The sequence below is a fragment of the Planococcus citri genome, chromosome 5 (genome assembly GCF_950023065.1).
Source record: "Planococcus citri chromosome 5, ihPlaCitr1.1, whole genome shotgun sequence".
Taxonomy (NCBI): Eukaryota; Metazoa; Arthropoda; class Insecta; order Hemiptera; family Pseudococcidae; genus Planococcus; species Planococcus citri.
In genome coordinates, this window is record NC_088681.1 from 33,265,461 (window position 1) to 33,284,829 (window position 19,369).

At 32.7% G+C, this 19,369-nt stretch overlaps 1 protein-coding gene across 1 annotated transcript in view; it reads right to left on the reverse strand.

The window, feature by feature from the left end:
• Window positions 1-19,369, reverse strand: part of tws (protein phosphatase 2 regulatory subunit tws) — a 40,184-nt gene that overhangs the window by 20,151 nt on the left and 664 nt on the right. The gene's annotated exons all lie outside the window — the stretch shown is intronic.

Genomic DNA, 19,369 nt, shown 5'->3' on the forward strand with positions numbered 1-19,369 from the left:
TTTTAGGGACAAGAGTAGCCTCAAGTGAGTTTTTTTCTAGTAGTAAAATATATCAAGAAACAGCTTTTGCTGAAATCCCTCCTACCCCAAATAATGTACATCGGAGAGGTAATATACGTGACCTTTAAAAAAAGGGATGATGGCAGAAAAATGGACACCAGGAATGAGGGATGAAGTTTTTTGAAATGAAGTTCAGAAGAAGAATGAGTCACAAAATCGTTTTCAACAGCTCCATTGAGCTGAATGTACAACTGACAAGTGAACCTCTCGAGGTGTCCGGCCAAATTTTTGAAATCGAATATTTTTAGCGATTTATGTTTTTCATAAAAACATTTTATTCAGTAAAAATCATGAAAATTAATCCTGAAATTAATATCAAGCCCCGGAATGCAAATTTCACAGTTTCCAGCCATTCTGGAGCCTCCAGCAACACGATTTTCGATTCCTCGAGAATTGGAGAATTTCTCCAGAATACGTGCAAATTAATTTGAACAGTTACTAAAAAAATCGAGTTTAAAAAAATACGAAAAACTAAACATTTGTGAAAAAAAACATACGTGTCCACCTGGAAATTGGCTCAGATCCGAATAAACTCGCTGAACAAGTTGAGTATAAGCCAAAACTTGATTTTTAGCAGCCCAAATCAATTTTTGCGCCTTCTGGAGAAATTTCATAATTCTGGATAAATCGAAAATCACGCTTGAGGCTCCAGAATGGCTCAAAACGGTGGAATTTTGAAGGGAGCGGGCGTTAATGTTACAGTTTGAGGAGAAAATTCTCATCATTTTTGCTGAATAAATTTTCATCTTGAAAAAAAACATAAGTTTCCAAAAATAGTCAATCGTGGATTTTTTAAAATTCTCCTAAAATCGAATAATCAATCTGAACAGCTAAGATGTTGGTTATGAATGGGGTGTGGGGGGGGGGTTAGACCATGCTCTTTTCAAACATCACGGTCTCGTTTAAATCGAAGGCGGAAACCTCGAGATATTCCTTCGTGAGACTCCATACTAACAATTCTCCTTCTCTCTTCATTTCCAAAAATAACTTCGAAATTATTGGACCCCGAAATAAGTATCCAGAGTCTTGAATTGCCTTATTCCAATATTTTCAACAGAATAAAATATGATGAGTTAAAGATCCACGACCTGAAACTATCCCGAAGTTCCTAAATTTACAACAAGTGCGAGCGAGAGGAAGGGAGAGGGGTGTGGAATGGCAAGACATGTGGAGCAGACTTTTCCAGGATATTCAAGGTTATTTTATTTTCAACTACTGTGAAAAAAATTAATCAAAATACAAATAACCAATGCAGGTATTTTGTGCCCACGACACTCTTATTGGATGTTTACAACAAAGTCACATCGTCCCGTTTGTGATTCGTTTCAATGCAAGAAAAACCACCTCGCGCTTTGGAAAATATTTTTAAAATCGTAATTTTAATCTCGGTATTTGCTTTACGGTCGTTGAGTCGTCTCTAATTGACAAATTATTATAATTAACTCATTGGCAAAACATATTTCATTTCTTAAGGTATAATCGCACACGTTCGGCCAAGATCTCGCCGCAAAGTCATTAATCAAACTTTGACATGGAAATGGCCAAGTGTACCGAAATCTTACACTAACTAATGAATTATACTATTGTCTTATTATTGCACAGCGGCGCGACGGAGGCACCTACCAGACCCCCATCCAGTCCATAATTTGGTCACAATGACGACCATGTTGACTAATCGCGTTTGCCCTTTATGTTTTGTTGTTTTTTTTTTTCACTAAAGGGTGCATTAGCCGGTCAATACCTAAGACTCGTTTAAATATTAATATTCGAGATGCTCGTCACTTATCAATATTCGCGTTGATTTGTTAATTTTTTTTTTTTACAATCCTTTATTGTCCTTCGGGTGGGATATGGGTATACTTTCAGACTGAGCTGTAGGTAGGTACGTGTACATGGCAATATACATATGTGTGCGTTATGTTTATTGTTATTGACCAAATCACTTGACAAGCTGTTACGGTTCAAGGTGATGTGAATCAGATCAAACGTGTCGATTGTACGTACTTTTTAATTTCATATTTCGGCCATTCGACCATATTAGCATTGACGCCTACTTTATCGATTGACCAGGTTTACTCGCTATTTACCAGGTACAATGCGACAAATGAATTATCATCGTACAAATAGAGGCACATACCTCGCATTATTATTATTGTTGTTATTTGCAAACCCCATAACGCATCACGTCATAACTGAGTAAACATACGTACACTTTTCCAAAAGGTGTTTTAGAAGTATACGAGTATTAATTTGTACATTACCATTCCTAGGTGTCGGTCACAGAGATAGACCTACGTAACATGCGATATTTTCCCGTTCATTAGCACCAATTAACATTATAGGTAGAGGCTATTGAATGCATGATGATGGTGATTCGACTTCTCAATGAAATACGGTTCAATTAAACGAGCAATATTGAGAAAATTGTTCCGAGATTTTTCAGAATTTTTATCGTCCTCAATCGACGAGTCGAGTCGTACCGATTGTAATTTTTCACTAAATTTCAGTCATGGATCACCATTCACCATTCCTATACACATGTAGGTACATTATGACTAAATTTGAATGACTAAGTACTTAATGTACCCAAGTAACATGCAACTATACGTAATTAATTTTCGCACGACCTCTATAATTGAGTTTCCTAAGGAATTTTACTCCGACAATTAACATAGTTCGTCGATTAATAAAACTATTTACGATGTTTATGGAATATGAGGACGCGATGACGACACTCATGCCAAGAATGGAGCGAAATTTCAGCTAATAAATTTAATTTTATTCAAAACAACTTCGGAGAGAATTTTTTCAAAAAGGTGTTTTCAGAGTCAAGTAGGTAATTGCATCATCTGACATTTACTCCTCAAAAATTACTTAAAAAAAATTGAGCTTTCCACGCAGCCAACCTTTAGAAAATATGGTGGTGAAAACTTGATGACGATTTTCACGAGTAAAATATTTACAATCGCAAAGAAAATTTCAAGTGTAAAAAAATATTGGTTTTCGTTAAATAATTTATTTCGAACGAGAATGAAAAATCATTGCTCAGTTGGCTTTTTCTTGGCCATAATTTCATATTTATGAGCGGTTTGGCGCAAAAAAAAAGAGGCATACAAACGAAAAAAAGAACTCGATTTTTAATGCAAATTGCTAAAAATGTCAACTTATCAATGTCCGAATGACGAATGACTATAGTTCTAAGACCTAAAGAGAAGGGAAAAAATTGAAATACGACGAAGAATATATTTTCCTGACCCATTTTTTTTTCAACCTCTCGCTTCGAGTAAACAAGAAAAATAATTTCATTGCGTACAAGTTTTTGAAAATAGATATCAGTTTTCTTATAGGCGGATTAATTTTCAATTACAAATATTGTAAATTTCTCTGAAGCAGGTGGTTGAAAAGGAAGCGTTATTTTTCAAGATTTTTTTTACAGAGGTACCATAAGTAAGCCTGAAGCTCATCCTAGAGCACGATAGGAAAAAGGTAGATAAAACCGTAAAATGAGCGAAAATATGTTAAAATTCTTTCGTCGGTATTTATAAGTATAACTTTTTGAGGCAAACAAAAAAACAACTGAAAGTGTTGGAAAAATTTGAAACAAATATCTAAAGAATAACAACAATCACAATTCATTTTGTAGAAAAAAATCTGAGTAATACCTACTTAGGGTGATACAATGAAACAAAAAGGTTAAAATCATATTTATCATATTTTAAATTTTTAAAAAAATTTTGAACAATTAAGGCGAGTTTTCAACTTCAAAGACACTGGGAAATTACTTGCTTCAAAATAAAATGTCATTTTCTAAGAATCACACACCACAAAATCGACCAAAAAATGTCAGAATTGAGCAACGCTTTGTGAAAATTGTCTAAGAAACATGAAATACTACGCAAATGGTTGAAAATGGGTAAAAATTGATGGAACATTGCAGAGTTCGAAAATTCTTTTACAAAAATGCCTTATATAACCAACTGATTAGAAAATGATAAAAAATTGATTAAATATAAATATGTATTATACAATAACACTCAGGCGCTGGAGAAAAAGCAGTTTGCGCCAGCTGTCTTCCTAGATGTCAGTTGTGCCTTTGACAGGGTCTGGCATGAGGGACTTATCATCAAACTAAGAGCTTATCTTCCTAGCAGTCTTTGCGATCTACTAATATCTTATCTGAAGCATTACACCTTTAGAGTACAATGGGGCTGTGGCTCATCACAAGATACAGCAATTGCCACTAGTGTTCTGCAAGGCAGTGTGCTGGGACCTATACTCATTCTTCTTTTCACAAGTGACTTCCCAGTTACTGAAGATACTATTGCCATGTTGTTTGCAGATGACTTTGGTGTCATTGCATGTGATGAAAATTACGAGAAAGCTGTAAGTCGTCTTCAAACAGCTGTAAACAATATTGTTGAATGGGCCAGAAAATGGAAGATCCAGCTGAATGAAAATAAATCAGTATGGGTAGATTTTGCACTCTGCAAGCACAGATATATTCCTACTATCATCAACAGCAAACCAGTCCCTGTGGCACAGCACACCCGCTACTTGAGTGTACACCTAGATTGTAAGCTGAATTGGCAAGAACATGTTAGAAAGAAACGTGATCATGTGAACCTACAATTTCAAAAATTTCAATGGTTAATTGGAAGCCATTCAAAATTGAGCTTAGCCAATAAGAGGCTAATTTATAAAACCATATTTCTTCCTGCGTACCTGCACGCTGCGTGGTCATATGGATGTGAAATTTGGGGTGTCATGAAAAAGTCAAATCGCCTTGTCATCAAGTGTTTCCAAAATGAGTTCATGAGCGGCCTAACTAAGGCTCCTTGGTCTGTCTCAAATGATCAACTTTGAAGTGACCTCCAGCTGGAACTAGTAGATGTAGTTATTCACTGAAAAGCGAATGCATATGTGAACTGGCTCCATAAACACCCAAATTGTGAGGCTGTGATTCTTTTAGACCAAAGTGATGACACAAGGATGCTGAGCAGACTCCACACATTGGACCTTCACCTTACCAGCCTCTAAGTGCACTATGCAAATGACCGCAAATTAAATTAATTTTAAAATAGTGTTGTAAATAGTTTTGATAATTTTAGGTTGTTGATTTTTGTATCAGTTCAGTAAATGAATAATTTAGAAAAATATATATATATGTATTATATGTAATTAATATAGAGGCTTACTTGAAATCTTTCATAGATTTTTCAATTGTTTTCATAGGTAGCATTTTAACGAGTTCTTTGAGCAATTTTTGCAAAACTTTCTGACATTCTTTCATTAATTTAATGGTGAATTTTAGTGACTTGAATGTAAACTTTACTGTTATTCAGATGCCTCAAGTACCTAATCAAATTCTTGCAAAATACTCGTAACATTTTATTTAGGTAGGTAGGCATAATCTGATTGGTTTTTTGTAAAGTTCAGTATTTGTTTGTCATTTTGAGCATTTTTGCAATATTTAGCTCAAATTTTACAATGTTTCTTCAAATTTTAATAATTTTGAACCATACTCACAACATTTAAAAGTAATTTCAAACAATTTTCGCAAAATTTTGTTCAATTTTACAGATACCCCTAAATTTTAATCACTTTCTAAGAAGCCCTTCAAACTAAATTTTCTAATTTTTAAAAATTTGAAAATAAACTTGAGCATTTAAAATGTTTGTAAGAGGTTTCACGACATTCCCTTCAAGTCGAGCTTTGTTTCTCTGAATGTCGGAGAGTGTCAGGTTGAATGGTTACCTTCTTAACAAAATCAAACGATGAATGTATGTATTTATTCGACTTTCTTCAAAATAGGGTTCATTCACTTATTCGCCTTGTAGGTACATATTTTTTTTACTAGGAAAAACAAAACGCGAGAAAAAAATTTCACACAAAAAGAAACAGCATCGAAAATTAGGGACAAGAGAAAGTTAGAGGAAGTAAGGAATAGGATAGGGGGAGGGGGTGAAAAATTCAACATAAGCTGCACGGCAAAATTTTTTTTCATCAGTTTGGTTACACGATGGTATTATAGACTGATTTTCTTCAAAGTTCATAATCATCCTGCATCTACGACTTCTTCAAAATAAACGACAGGTAGAGTGGATTATTTTTTATTCGAGTCATTGTGTATAAACTTTTCTTCGGCAACTTCAAACTTTGGGTCGCTTAAAATTTCGCACAAAGATTTCACGATACGGTAGAATGGAAATTGGAAAATTTGCTTGTTTATAGCTACTTTAATTTCTACGATAGGAAATTAATTCAAAGTTTTTGTGCGGATCCAGAAGTTTGGTCGAGAGCGGTATCACACAGGGTGAAGGGGGAGGGGTGGTAGGGTAAGTACACATAAGAAAAACAAACCCATAATATTGAAAAAATCAAGAACGATCGCAAGGTACGAGTAAAATGAAACGTATCAAAAAGTTTTGTTAAAAGGTCTGAAGTGGGTAGATCATGGAAATCTTTTACTTGCCCGCTTTCCAAATTTTTTTTCTATTGCGTTTTTGAAATATTATAAATGACAAAAAGACCAAAACTCGTGGTATCATTGCATATAGATAAGTAGGTACAGGTAGGTACCTTAAATTCGTTGAATAATTTTTTTGTACAGAACCTAAAACGTGCGATGAGCAACTTTGCATATAAATCGAAGATACGAATTTGGATGAAAGAAATGAATTATTTAAAATCATATTAGGTAGGCAATTACTTTTTTCACGACACTCTTGAGGGATTTTTATTTTCACAAAAAAAATATATACTTATGAATTAATTATTTTTATTAAGTTACGAATATAAAAAATTCATTGAAAAATACTATCGATAATTGAATGATTTTTTTGTTAAACCTGGTTGTTTTCGATATTAAGATTTCGTTATCCTAGCACGAATAATTTCAATTTATTATATTCTTCCATCTTCGAATTTCTCCTTCAACTCGCAAAATATCCTTCGAATTAATCAACTCCAACTCCAACGATTCGATTATTTACTAATCGAAACCATTGTTAAAAGTTACACTGCATACTCATAAAGGAGAAGTATCGGCATGTTCTATACTCTTTAGATTAAAAAAAAAAAATCATCGCTGAACTTTTCATTAGCTACCATTTCTACGAAACACTAATAAAACAATCTGACGAATACCGCGATGTATTACCTACTCAATGTACTCGTAGGTTCAATGTGGCCTTACCGAGTCACATTTTAAATCAATCTCAATACCACTTGATTCCCTAGGGGACGTCACGATTGGATAAAAATTACCAAATTAATTTCAAATAACGATTCGATGTCGTGAGCCATTAAGTATAATTTGGACTGTACGCTATAAAACGTTATACATATATTCTCAGAGGAGAAAACAACCTTAGTTATTATAAGATTCGGTCATAAAGTGTACATATTATACGTATAAAAACGATTACAGTCTCTCTCTCTGTCTCTCTCTGTTTCTCTTTCTTCTCAATATAGAGCGTATATTTTTACCTCGCAATCTCGCCTTACAAAATTTATCGGATTTTACGCGAAAATTAAAGTTCGCCATTTGCTTCTCGTATACGAGTATAGAGAAGGTTCATCTCCTCGATAAGATTTCAGATTTGTGAAATGAAATTAGGCTCACTCCGTATATGATACCTATATTATACTCTCGGTACGTATAAAGGTAAAGTTTGGCGAGTGGTAAACTTTGACCGGTTATAGGCTTTTGTCGGCTCGTGAAAATAGAAATACGTATACAATTAGTGTAGTATAGTAAAGGTAATATATAAGTTTGCAGCGAGTTAAAAGTTACGAAAAGTTCTCCTGTAAATATGGCGAATTGAAACCGAGCTCGATTCAGTAATTGGTACATAAGGTGAAACTTCTCTCCTCAAGGTAAACTCATATAAAAGTTTACGCGACGATATTAAATTTTAGACGCTTCGTTGTTCGATTTACCTAAATTCGCCAACTCGATGACGCCGACCTATGCTTCCGCGATCGTATACAATTTTATTTAACGAGCGCGAACCGACGAAATTTACACTAAAAAATATTGCAAACGGGTTAATTTAAATTTACGCGAGATTTTTACTTTATTCGAGTACAGGGGCGGGGGCATCGTACGGTCCATTATGCCTCAAAATCATTACTTACTTTCACTTTTTTTACGCGTGAATATCGCAGAGACCATTTTTTTCGAAAAATAAAAAAAATATATCAGGTACCTAAAGTAATAGTTAACACGTTACTTTGTTATTTATGAATTTTCTGAAGTCGATTTTAGTTAAGTATCGATAGTTTCAAAAATATAGGCATCCCAATCAATTGAAAAATTGTTGTAGAGACACAGAAAAAATTATGCGTATAAATATGTATAGTAGCACTTGAAAAATTCTAACATTCAGATAAAATTGCAGATAGGCTATAGGTACTAAACCCCCATTTTTAGAATTTTTGAAGGGTTATTCCATGCCATGCCAAATTAGGCAAAATGTGCACAAAGGACAGGTCAATTTTTTTTCATATCTTGTACATCGATAGATGTCATCAAAAGATGAGAAATGGCGCAAACCGGAGGTCCCTATGATTTTTTTGTGGGCAGAAAGGGCATTTGAAAATTTTTAAAATGGCTGCCAAATAAAAATTTCAGTGCCTCTGGCGGTGGTTCTATATCTATAATCATCTTTGCGGTTCAAACCTTTTTTTTTTCATTTTATTCTAGATCCTAAGGAATTTGCTCTTGGTAACAAAATCAATTTTGCCACTTTTGTTGATGTTTCAAAATGTTGAAAAAAAAATTTACTGGTCACAAAAACTGTCAAAATGGCATTTGAAAAACATGTACTTGAAAACATCTGCAAAAATTGTTCAGAAAGACATTGAAAATGTTGAAAAAATGTAAAATGAGTAAAAATTAGTTATACATAGATGAATTCAAAAATGACTCAAGAAGGTCGAAAAAAAACCGGAATTGGCCTAATTTTTTCCATTTCTTAAAGTTTTTTTATGGTCATTTACTGATGATTTGCGAGGCTGTAACATTCAGATAACTATGAGTGACCTCTTTCAAATGAAATTTCAGTCGAACAACTACACTTTTTTCCACAAAATATGCAAGCATCAAACTCCCAAAACAGCTGATTCACGATGAACGAAAATTTATGAAACGATTTTTTAATGGTTAACATTAATCCACCTGCATTTTGGAGGGAAAGGGGGACTGACCAGCTTGACCTGCCCGAGAAAGCTTTTTAAGCTAACAAGGGAGGTACATATAACAAGTGACTGACAAATTTTTGGACCATAGGCAAAGAAAAATCTTAAGAACATTCAAGAATACATGTTACACTCTACAGGCAAAATATCAAAGGCTAAACTTAATTCTGGATTTTGATAAATTTTTGAAAATTTCAATTTGGGTTACTTTCGCTTCAATTTAAAATTCTAATAGTTTTTTATTCGGGAGCTAACGAATACAAAAATTTGCTGGAGGCTCCAAAATGACTCGAAATCATCACTGATCGATTTCAGAGCGGCCGGAATGTAGTAGAAACGACATTTTGGAGTTTTTCGTTGACGCATATTTTGTTATTTTTATCCGTTACTCTATTTTCAAAGATATTCATTCCGGAGAGAAAATTGATTTAAACCAGCAAAAATCAAGGTAGGTACCACTAACCTACCTATAGTACCTATTTTGAAAATTTATGCTTGAATCGAACGGCAGGGTCAGAAATTCGGTATATTCGAGTTCATGGATGCTGAATTTTTCTCTGTTTTTTTTTATGGCAATTATGTACCAGTCGACTAGGAAGGTTAAAAATTCGGAGATTTTAGCATCAAGTAACGTGTTCGTAAACGAAGAATTTTCACTCAATTTTTTTCCAAACATTTTGATTTTCTTTTGATGTTTGAAATCATTATTACAAAAAGTGACTGCATCTTCTTTTACTGGGATATGTTTTTTTTTCATGCTTAGGTAAATAGAAGAGACTACAGGGAGATAGATTCGCCTCAATTTAGTTTCCAAAAGATGTGTACACCATGAGATTGGGAAGAGAGAGAGAATTTAGAGCTTAACTGGCTCAAGATTTGCAGCTGGACGGTGAATAGGGATGTACACTAGAGTGGATTGCTCAAAAAAGGCGTATTTTGATTAAATTCAGCAGTCCAGTGGCCTTCAATTTGAATTAAAATTTACTCTATTATAGCTCCAGAGGTGACCCTGCGAAGAAGAGATATGGAGATGGACCCTCAAAGAGGAAACATTTTTCAAAAAATCGTGATTTTTTCGCTTTAGTCCTTATTACTCAACCTGTTTTGGGAAAATTACCCACTCCCAAATGAAAGTATTTGAGATTCTGTATCGATGTACGCTGTTATCGTCAATAATTCAAAATCCAAGATCACTTTTAGGGACTGAGAGGCTGAAAATTTGCAAACCGCTCATTTTTGAATAAATTAGGTAATTGTTTAAAAAAATTTTTTAAAGCCGGGAATACCTGATTTTAGTGAATCACATGAAAACAATTTTTTTGATCCGGTCTATAAATAATAATAGTCCATTATTTCAAGAATCAAGATGCATTGGTAATAAACTACCAGAACTTAAAATTGAGTTTTAATATGGAATTGAAATCTGGCTTGACCATAATACAGATTGGGATAAGCACATGAAAGGCATATCTGTTTTTTGTAGACTTGTACAATGTACATTGTACACCTAAGGAAAAATGATTAGATCTGATCAAGTCTCTCCAAAACAAATTAGATTAGATAGATCTGTTCAGAATGATCAAATCTGACCAGATCCAGACATTTGTTGAATTCAATTCAATCTGATTCAAAATTTTGATTAGATTAGATCTGATCAGACTTGATCAGTTCCAATACGGAAGACTTGATTGAGTGGTGATGTATAATTTTCTGATAATGGATCCATTAATGATTCATATTTTGACCTCGTTTTATTTAAATGGATTTTTGAAACATGGTATGATATTTTTTAAATGAAATTCATCTTCACTGACAGAATAATCTTTGTATCGATACCTGTATCGTTATATTTTGCTACTTTTACAAAGGCGAAATGTACCGACATCAGGAAGTGTTTGGCATTTTCGAGGCATACTGTACCTAGAAGTACTTCTCCATTACCCAAATACAACGTTATTTTTTGGTTCCTTTCGCAGAAATACGTACATCAGGTATACATAGGTATACGTATACATACGTAACATACCCTTGATGAATTCACATTCATCGTATACGTTTCGCAAAAATTTAATTATAATTAAAAGCGCAACTGGCGACGGTTTTCCCTGTTGCTGAGACTTGCGACGCACTGGCCCGAAATTACCGCAGACGTTTGTCGTGCTACATACAAATCATCTGTTTATTTTATATTTCGTTTACTACCTAGTGCACATAGTACGTCTACGTACGTATATTCCAAAGTATATTCGTAATACATACTACACATACATAACCCAAGTATACAACACACACAACCTATCGCAACCTCGAATTATAAAGAAATATCGACGATTTTTATCCTTACGACGTACTACGTAAGTGTACACAATTCAACCATCATCAGCAGATATCCTTTTCTCAACGCTCGTACTTATTTCATCCCTGCTACACCGACAGCCCTTATCATTCATTCGAGTGCAAATATTCTTGAAACTACGCCGTCGATTCGAGAAAATACCTAGTCTTTCTTTTTATTTTTTCCCCCAAAGATAATTGCCAAGTCGAAAAACGTAGATATCGTACATGTGGGCTCTCAAACATCGTAACTAACTCGTATATAATTCGTCATTAAAAAACACCAATAAGTGCATGTAGTAGGTATGTCGTTTCAAGTGGCCCAGTCTTATCTTCAACACACAATTTAAATAAGTTCGTCAAATAACATCCAATCACTTCGTAATACCATTAAAAAAAGCAACTGTTGAAATTTCACGTATACGTAGTATAAATTGATGGCAAACAATTACGTACAATTTACTAAACTATACGAATCAATTCATAATCAACACGAAGCTTTTCTATCTATAACATTGAAAATACGTAAATTGAAATTAATTCCAAAGTCGAAGCTTTTCCCCAGATATAGTCGCCGATGTCTTCAATTAAACCGAACCTCGAAGAATTCCTTCTTTATTCCCTATTTTTTTTATCGGCTCGAGAAAGAGAAAACGAAAAAAAAATAAATAAAATACCTACGAAGCAAACCTTTCGCATCGACTTTGACAGTATCGGCGACAAGGGTTGAATTTCATTCAAGTTGGAAATCGAATATTTCCACTGTGTTTTTTTTTCTTATTATAAAAACGTGGCATTCAATTCTAAAAGAAATTAAGTAACTACTCACATATTTTGCGAGACGAATTTTTAAATAACACTTACTTACTGCGTATTTAATTGAAAACGTAATATTTTATATTCCACTTTTTTCAGTTGACAGAAGCTTTTAGAGATTTTTAATTTCATTTTCGCAGATTTTCTTTTCTTCTGTCTTAAAATAAATACGTGTTTTTCCCAATGAAATCGCGATTTTTTTCCCTCAAAATTTTTATCCCAACTTACGAGCTGTTTAGGGTTCTAATTTTTTAATGGTGTTTATTTAAAGGGGCGAAAAAAAAACATCTTTATGTCGCGTCGTATTTCACTCTCGAACAACTTCTTTGGATACGCGTCTGAATTTACGCTCGAATACAATCATCGAATATAGAGGTTCGTTTTTCGTGAGAAAAAAGTCTTAGTAAATTAATCTTAATGGAACAAATACAGAGGAAAAAATCAATCAGTGGGAAGGTGCGGAGATGTCCGGGTTTTGAAAATGTAGGTCGGAGTATTCGACAAAACGAAAGCTAAGCACTCCACTTTTTTGAAAAATTGTACTTACTTCTTTTCTATTCTATGACAAAACTTTGCCCTTGCTTCCCTTCCACGATTTTCCGGTTACCGTATTTTTTAAACCAAATTTTCAATTTTGGAGTTAAGATGCTTCCGTATCAATCTTTAATTCCCTTGATTATTTGGTAAGAAAGTTGTATTTTACCAAATTGAAGACATTTTCAAAAAACATGGCCTCTAGGGTTACAAAAGACCCTTTGTGGTTCTATATTCACCTATCTATAGTCAGGTTGAAATGTTGATCCGAAAACCTTTTCACTCTCTCTCTCCTCTCCCTGCCTCAGAAGTCGAAGATCAAGCTTTTTCTACGAATTACGGAAATCGTTCACGCAGTTCTTAGGAGAAAAAACATAGCAACATCCATTGCTACATGGCACGAAATTTTCCATTATTTTCATTTTAAAATGCGTCTTAAATTTCACACGAACTTGATATTTCGCAAACAGGGAGCAGAAACACGCTAGTAAAATCGCCCAATCCCAATACATAAACTCGTAACCTATATTCGCATTTTCTCTCGTAAATAGCGATATTTACGGTAAAAAAAGCGTAATAACCAAAATTGGAGAGCATAAAATTTGCTCTTTCGAATATGTTTGAAATTGGGTCGAAATTTGGAAAAAATCGAACACGATTTTAGAAAAATGATCTGGACTAAGTACCAAGGTACAAAATTCAAATTTTACATTTTCTTAAATTCGAAATTTCAAGATGGAGAGGGAGGGAGGTGAAATCTGTTATCATTTATCAAAATATCGGTTTTGTGTTGAAAAACACATCGAGGAGTGATGAATGAGGAGAATGTAAAAAATACCAAATATTTTCAATCAACTCATGTATACAAATATGGCTCATCTGTAAATCTTTCAATAAATATTCATTCTGGGAAGTTGACTTTTACAATTTTTGCTGTTCACTCAGGTACAGAAAAAAAATTGTCAAGGAAAAAACGAATCACGCATTAATAGTAGAAAATTTTGATGTATCTTCATTTTTTTCACAGGACATGTAGTTCTACTCAAAAATCGATTTCCTGTGTTTAAAAAAATAAAAAAATATGGAAAAAATTATCCATAAAGTTTGCATTAGCAACAATCAATTTTAAGGGAAAAATCGAGGATCCCTTGAAAAAATTGCAGAGAAATATTTTCTCAAAAATGATTTTCTGCGATGGAAAAAAAAACAGAAAAAATTATAAATTTTTAATAACCAACAAAAAAAATACAGGGGAAGATTTTTATTCAAGAATTCAAACACATAAAAGTTATTGTTTTTTGGAGTGATTTTACTTACCTCATTTTCACGCAATTCAAACACTTAAACTAGCATTTTAGACGAATTTAGCGGAAATTTCATTATTTTGCAATAATTTGCAGTGTTACTTTTTTTACCGACTTTGCCGGAAACGGAAAAGTAAGGTATTGTATTTGTCATGATGGTTGAGGAATTGGGTGGGGGTGGGTTTTCTTGAGGTTTTGGAGTGTGCTGATCACGATAAGACATATGGCGCAAAACGAGATAAGTTTATATATATATTTATTTATTTATATATTTATATATAAGTTTATATATCAATTTATGTATAAATTTGTGTCACGCTGAACTCAAAAGCTCCGAACTTTAAGTGGAAACTGATGATGGCAAAATATTGCTTTGATACTGAACTAGAGAAATTTTTAATTTGGTCGAAATCGATTCAGCCGTTTACGAGATATGAACGTTTAAGTGTGTTTCAACGTTATGGATAAGCAGAAATTTGTGTAAACCCTTATATCTCGCAAACGGCTCACCCCCAACAAACAGATGGGGTGGTTAGGGTGTGTAGGTTGCAGATTGGTACGCCGAAGGTCGGGTGTTCGAATCCCGCGCGAGTCAAGAGGAGAAAATTTTTTGTTGATTTTTTTGTTAATTTTTTTGTTAATTTTATCCGTCCAAAATTTTTTTGCCATAAAAAATCAAAATTTTTCAAAAATTTCTAGTGTAATTTTTGTTTTAACAAAAAACATTAAGTTTTTGGTAAATAGCCAGTAAATTTTGATAATTTTTTTTTTTTTTTGTTAATTAATAGTAATTTTTAGTAAATAAAATGATTAGTTATTTTTGGTGAATTACTCGTAATTAAAGTTGGTCGAAAATTTTGGTAAATTGCTTGGGTAATTTTTGGTAAATTGGTAAAAACCTTTGACAGTAAATTACTGGGGTAATTAAAATTCGGTAAAAAATTGGGAAATTAGTGAGGAAATGTCTCGTAAATTACTGAGGTGAATGTTGGTAAATTGCTGGGTTAATTTTTGGTAAAATGGAAAATTGGTAAATTAGTGGGTAATGTCTGGTAAATTACTGAGGTAAATGTTAGTAAATTGCTGGGGTAATTTTTGGTAAATTCGTAAATTTTGGTAAAGTCGTAAATTTTGGTAAATTAATAAATTTGGGTAAATTCGTAAATTTTGGTAAATTCGTAAATTTTGGTAAATCGGTAAATTTGGGTAAATCGGTAAATTTGGGTAAATCGGCAAATTTGGGTAAATAGGTAAATTTAGGTAAATTTTGGTAAATAGGTAAATTTTGGTAAATTGGTAAATTTTGGTAAATTGGTAAATTTTGGTAAAATGGTAAATTTTGGTAAAATGGTAAATTTTGGTAAATTGATAAATTTTGATAAATTCGTAAATTTTAGTGAATTGGTAAATTTTGGAAAATCGGTAAATTTTGGTAAATTGGTAAATTTTGGTAAATTGGTAAATTTTGGTAAATTGGTGAATTTTGGTAAATTGGTAAATGTTGGTAAATTGGTAAATGTTGGTAAATTGGTAAATTTCAGTAAATAGCTAAATTTCAATTCTGGATAAAAATTAAGCCATTAAAAACCTCTAAATTTTGGTAAATCGGTAAATTTAGGTAAATTGGTAAATTTTGGTAAATAGGTAAATTTTGGTAAATAGGTAAATTTTGGTAAATTGGTAAATTTTGGTAAATCGGTAAATTTTGGTAAATTGGTAAATTTTGGTAAATTGGTAAATTTTGGTAAATTGGTAAATTGGTAAATTTCGGTAAATAGGTAAATTTTGGTAAATAGGTAAATTTCAGTAAATACGTAAATTTCGGTAAATAGGTAAATTGGTAAATTTTGGTAAATTGGTAAATTTTGGTAAATAGCTAAATTTCGGTAAATTGGTAAATTTCGGTAATAATTTTGTTTTTTGTCAACAATTTTCCTGATATATTATTCCACTTGTAATATGACGGTTACGTCTTCATGAGTACGCTAATTATTATTTGAAAATCAATTTCATAAAAGTGTAATATGATGGCTACTTATGATTGACTATTTTATTTTGTCGATGTTTTCGACTTTAAGTATTCATTAAATCGGTAAATTTGGGTACTTCCGCGCATTTTGAAAAATTGGTAAATTTTTAAGTAATGTCTGGTAAATTACTGAGATAAATGTTGGTAAATTACTGGTGTATATTTAGAGCAAAGTCGGTTGATCTTGCGAACTGCGCAAGATGTTTTTGAATTTTTACACGATTTTCATCATTTTTTTGTGCATTTTTGACGAATTTCCTTGAATCATCAGGTCATCACTTTTTTAAAAAAACAATCAGTAATTTTTTTAATGTTTTCATATCATTTCAGCACTTTTACATATATAGATATGACAAATTTCGTTGACATTTCATTACTTTCAGCGTCTTTTGGTCATTTTTATGCTTTTTTGAGCGCTTTTACACATTTCTGGCACGTTTTTAACAATGTTTTATGAAATTTTCACCAAGTTTCGTGAAATTTTACCGAAATTTCATCAATTTTCGCCAAGTTTTTTTTATTCTAACAATTTTATGTGTTTTTGTATCACTTTTTTTCAACACTTATTTATGCACTTTTTGCTCAATTTCGACAAATTTCACAGAAATTTCATAATTTTTGTCGACTTGTAGAGATTTAATTGTGTTTTAAATCACTTTCATGAATTTTTAATAATGTATCAAAAAATTTTCTACACTTTGTTAATTTTTTTGACTTGACAACAATTTCTTTCTTTTTTTTTTTTTGATGAACGAACCAGCAGTATATCTGTGCTCGAGTTATGAAAATGCAAACACAAACAACATGAAATTCAAACCAAAATTCACTCGTGCTTACATCCCTGAATCTCCTTCCCCTTCATTTGAGTGGTTTCTGCATATGAAAACTTTCTTTTGAATTGCAACATAGTTTTAACAAATTAATTTTTTTCACTGCTTCGTTGCCTTTAAATCCAAGTTGAAGAAAAATGAACTTATTGAGGATTTTTACAGCTATGGTTCGCTTCAAAATTCAAATTGAAAAAAGTACATTCAAGAGTAACGAATTTCATACGAAAAATGAATGAACTTTTCACGCAAATTTAGAGCTTTTCTTTGTAAATTTTATTGGTTTCAGCACCACCTTGCAAGACAGGACGTTTCAGATACTATGATTAGAGCAGGAAATTACCCTATCAAGTAAAAATGAAAATTTACCTATAAGAAAAATTGTATTATGATAGGAACAAAATTTGAAATATTTTCAAGATATTTATAAAAACTACGCTAAAAAATGATTAAATATTAATCCTAGTAGGTTTAGGCACCAATAAAAACCTACAGTGAAAATTTAAACCCACGAATGCATTTATACCAATTTTTTCAATTTCATTATAGGAATTTTCTAAATTACGAAGGATCACGAACGAACCAGGAAAAGAAATTGAAACGAATTTGACGAGTAGCTCGAAAATACATAACATAATAGGGCTAAATGATTTCAGACGGATTTCTTTTAATTAATACTTTTTTAATCTCGCTAAAGGTGCGTATTAAGTGAAGGAAAAAAAAACATGAAATTTTATTTTCTTAAACCTCGATAAAACTTGCAAGTAAGTAAGCTTTTTAACTCGCGATTTTAGCATAAGCTTTGCTTTTACGGTTGATTAATCGAAACGAGCGAGCCGACGAACTTGCGGTAAATTTCGTTAAAAAAATATTGACCTTATTTACATTACGACGAAACATCAAGTTATTAATTTACTCCCACGGTGTGCGAAAAAAATAACGAGGAAAAATGCAAAAAATGACGAAAACGAAACACGTAGACGAACAAATATTTTCACCGGTCAACAACACTCACACTCATTCATTGCTTCGAATTGTATACCGAATTTATATCTAGCACGTACAATTTTTCTAACCTCAAAAAAGCCAACAATAGATACACGTCGTAGAAAATTCTACACCCTACGGACAGAGACCTCGGAAATTTCTACTATAAGAATGGGGCATAAATAAGCCAAAAAATGGAGAAAATTAAATTACGCTAGCGTAGGAATTATTAATAGTCGTGGCTGTTACTATACTTTCGTTCTTATAGAGCAGCAGAGAAAGGGTAAAGGATGTAAGTTTTTAATTCAAAGCCATTCATCAATAAATCACCACTGCGGCGAGTTTTTTTTCTTCAATATGAAAATTTTAATTTTTTCGACTCTCGAAGGCATGTTATTTTTGTATAGCTGATTAATGACTTTCTTTTTTTTTCATACTATCACGCTGCTTCCCCTCTTTTTGTGCATGATGAGGAAATTAATTGATAAATCCGATCATAGTATCTCCTTGAGAAACCGGTAAAGACGGAAATATTTGAAATATTTCATTCCTTTATGGAATTGCCACGCTTATTTACGTATCAACGGGTTCCAAATAGGGATAATAATTTCCAGTTAAAGTTAAAAGGTAACTTAGGGTACAGCTTTATAAGCTCACCATCCAGCATCAAAGAGTAACAATGTAACGAAAGTAAAAGCTCGCGGAGCAAGGTTCAGATTTCACGATTGAGTAAATTAGGGTAGGTAGGTATACGTTTTGACTGACTCTTCATTCACGTGAAACGATTTTTCGTACCTAGTAAATGCAGACTGTGAGACTGAGCTGGATAAAAATTGTTTTTCATTTTCACGACAAAAGAAGAACAAACAGTCTCGCGTCATCATTCGAATAAGAAGCTTTCTGAATTCCGAATAATAAAAACCCAAGTTGAAATATCTTCAATGCTGACAAAACTTCATTTCGGGTACTTGAAAGTAATACATATTTAATCGCATTGTTTTCTCGCGCATCAAGTGGTTCTCAAAATCGCGTCGTAGCTAGGATCAAACTCGACATTTTCTCATTTGATCGGCTAAAAAGCTCAAATTTTTCAACATCGCCCAACTTTTGGCTGATTCACATATCATATTACAAAACGTAGGTGGAAATAATCCAATTATACGAAAAACATAAACAAATTCGTACACTTTTATCCTTTCAACATTCTCATAAACCAACCTAATGCAATTTAGAAAATATACGACGACTTTAAAATTCCCAAAGTACCTAACTACCTA